The sequence below is a fragment of the Grammomys surdaster genome, unplaced genomic scaffold, assembly GCF_004785775.1.
Source record: "Grammomys surdaster isolate TR1022 unplaced genomic scaffold, NIH_TR_1.0 1164, whole genome shotgun sequence".
NCBI classification, from domain to species: Eukaryota; Metazoa; Chordata; class Mammalia; order Rodentia; family Muridae; genus Grammomys; species Grammomys surdaster.
In genome coordinates, this window is record NW_021605583.1 from 3,696,249 (window position 1) to 3,700,043 (window position 3,795).

The window sequence follows — 3,795 nt, forward strand, 5'->3', positions numbered from 1 at the left end:
TCTCTCTCTCTCTCTCTCTCTCTCTCTCTGTGTGTGTGTGTGTGTGTGTGTGTGTACACATGAGTGCAGTACATGAGTGGACTCCACAAGAAGGCACCGGATTCCCTGGAGCTGCATGTGTTACCTGATGTGGGTGCTGGGAACTGAACTCTGGTCCCCTGCAAGAGCAGCAAGTACTCCCAGTCCCTCAGTCCTCTCTCAGGCTCTCTGAATACTATCATTCTTTTTCTGATAGAAGAATTGCGACTGTCTTTACCCAATGGTGCCTTTTGATTGGCTAAGGATTTGTCACAAGCTCATCCCAGAAGGTGGTATCTGGGATGTGGAAATAAAAAAAAAAAACCAGAAGCCTCTGGGTGGGATAGGGAAGGTGTGACTCTTCAGAGAGGTTAAGGTACTGTTGCCAAAGGAAAAGGGGACGCCTGAGAACCCTGCGGGCTTCCATCTCCAGCATCAACATGACTGTCGAACATTGCGTGAAATATCTCTTGGACTTTTTAAGATCCCAGACCAGTGATGGAACCTGAGCCACCACTGGCAGGATACACAGGAACTGGGTCCCTGGAGTTGCACACCATGCCTCGTTTCAGTGGGTGTGCTTTCCAGTGAAACACCACTCCAGTGGAGACTAATGACGGGGGAGAGGGGACCAGGGAGGCTGTGATTTCCAATATACACCAGCCAGTTATAATGTACAGGAAATGGACTTTTGCTGGATAATCAAAGTCAAATCCCTTGCTTTCCACACACTTCAATGCCCCATTTGCCAGCCCCCATTGTACACAAGGTGCCCTCTGCACTCTGCTTTTGGAATCCTTAGCAAAGCTAAGTCCAAGCTTGGCTCCCTGCCACTCTCTCCTCCCCAGGAACCACCACACCCCCCTCTCCTTCAAACCCTTGGTCTTCGGGTGGGAAAGGTGGGGTGCATAGAAGGACAGGGGCCTGAGAGTGAGGTTACAGCAGTGAGGGCTTTACCTAGCATCAAGTGCAGGAAGAATAAGCAGCTCTGTGAGGTTTAATCAACCTCTGAAGACCGCACAGTGTTTGGACAGAGGTGTGTGAGTAATATTCATTTGGATTGGCACCTGTGCACACCGCAGAAAGGAAAATAGCATTTTGTCACAGCTGTGATGAGGCACAAGCGGTCTGGAGAGACAGGCTGCACTTCTCCAGGAAACTGTGAAGGTGGTTGGGTTTTATTTCCCCCTTTGTTTCTGGCTCAGTGTGACCCTGTGACTTCTTGAAGATCTAGTGGCTTCCAGTCAACACCTGACATTCCTTTCTCACTTCTGCAGACAGAGTGAACGAGAAAAAAAAATCCTGACTGGCGATGCCAGCCAGGGAGTGAGAAACAGGTATTTGAACTAGGCCCCTGTCTGCCACTGGCCTGCTGAGCTGCCTGGGACAAGTGGAAAGATGTCTCTGTGCAGTAGGCAGTGAGCATGGGTGTCCATCTATCCATGACTCAGTGGAAGGATTACAGTAGGAGAGGTGACCCTGAAAGTTAAGAGAGTTACCCCAAGATAGTTAATTTCCCTCTGTCCAAAGATCAACAGTTCAGTGCCCCTGAATGACAGAGTGGGACTCAGGGTCTCTAGAGGCCCTGGCTCCACTTCCTGGAGGAGTGGTATCACCTACCCCTTGTCTCTCTCCTACCAGGCACAGGCTGGTCCCAAGAACAAAGAAAACCTCTTTGCACCCCATCGCAGCACCGTGGAAAGTTGGGAAGTGCCAGCCTTTGTTCCGGGCTCCATGCCAACTCCCCAGGCTCCTGTGGAGGAACTGCTCCCTAACCCATACACCCTGTCCCCAAGGACAGCCCAGCGACCAATCCACATTCCACTGTGATCACTGGTGGCAAGAAATGCCAGTTCAGAAAACTTCCGAAAGCTCTAGGCTCCTCTGAGCATACCCTGACCTCCGTCGTCCTTCCCAGATCTCCCGGAGGCACCTGCCTTGCCTGCCTGCCTGCCTGCCTGCGGACAGCCTTGCCCTGCATCCTCTCCCTGTCTTCCTATCTTTGTTCTTTCCCTCAGAGGCTCTTCCTTTGCCCTCTCTTCCCTGTCATATCTGTTTCTCCTACTTCTCCCCACTCAGCCCTAGACTCTTCGTTTCTTCCCCAAACTTCCTCCTCTCCATCACCACAGATATGATATCCTCAGGAGCCACTGGGATTGCTACTCCCAGCCAGAGGCCACAGCTATTCTGCCGATAAACATGTCACACCTCTGGATATTCTTCAAACACATTCCTCACACCAGGCTCACAAACCCCACTTCTGCCAATCCACAGTTGGCGAAACCCTCATTCCACACACAGCTCACAGAGGGGCCACCTCCCCAGTCACAGAACAAAACTGCCCTTCCCATCTCTGGACAGCAAATGGAGCCATTGAAATTGAAAGTGGAAAGGCATTAAGACAATTAGGGGTCATCTGGACCCGGATGCATTGTGTCCCATGCCAATACTATAACACAGCTGTATCACTATTTCATCGCTACCAGATGTTAGTGATGATCCCGTGCTAAGTTCAATATCCTATGGTACAATCCTACACCATATTATAGCACAGCCTGTGTCGTAGCCATGTGTGATCTGCACACAATGTGACACATCATGACACAGTGACAAAGTCCAGTGTCTCTACTGTAGTATTAGATACTCTCTAATACTAAATGTTGCATTAGTTACTTTAGCCAATGTGGCAGAAGCCGGTTAAGAGAGAAGGGTTTGTTCTGGATTCCAGTTTCCGAGGACACAGTGCATTGTGGGTGGAAAGGCAAAGACTGTGGCAATGTATACATGGGGCTGGTTCACATCGCAGTGCTCCCTACTGTCACCACCCACTTCTGCTAGCTAGACTACACATCCCAAAGGCTCCATGACCACCAAGTAGGAACTAAATGCTTACACAATGGAAACTATCTGGGGACACACAGAACAGATAGCAATGTCTACCTAAAGCCAGAGCTAAGCAGCAGGAGCCACAGACACACTAAACAAAGAGACAGGGAGGGGCTACACATGGTAGAAAAAGAGGTCAGGATGACATAACTCAAACAGCCCATGATAAGTATGGGAAGGAAGAGACAGATGACTCAGTGGTAAAGTACTGTATAGGCTGGAAACATCCCTATACAAAATGTAATTTAGCCAATGACACAAGTAGCATTTGAAGTTAGGAAAGGGAAGAAAGTTGACATGTTGTGGGGGTGACTATTCCAACTCTGACTCTCCAGGGTGGTGGCTCTGGGCTCCACGCACCACTGCGTACACAAAGTACAGAAAGTTCCAAGTACACACAAGATTTTAAAGACTCCAAGTGAAAAAAAGTAAACTAACTCATTAATAATTTTTATATCAATTACATGATGAAATGATATTTTAGATAGAGTTAAATAATATATGTTGTTATAATTACTTCCACCTGTTTCTTTTTACTTTTTAAAATGTGGTTAATAGAAGGTTTTCAATTACATATGTGGCTCGGTTTGTATTTCTACTGGAGAGCGTTGGTCTAACTGTTTGAGAGAAAGTAAACCTGAATTCTTATCTCACTCCTCATCCCCAAAAATAAAATCCCAACAACATCACAGTCTTCAACTGCCAAATAATATGCCCCAGAAGGAAACACATACAAATTTATTTTGTTTTAAATCCTGGAGTTAAGAAGAAATCTAATAGCAAGGCAGACCTCAAAAGCCATTTTACATATAAAAAATATAATAAAGATGACATTATAGAAGAATACACACACACTCACAAAGACACACACACAAAGACACACACAGACAA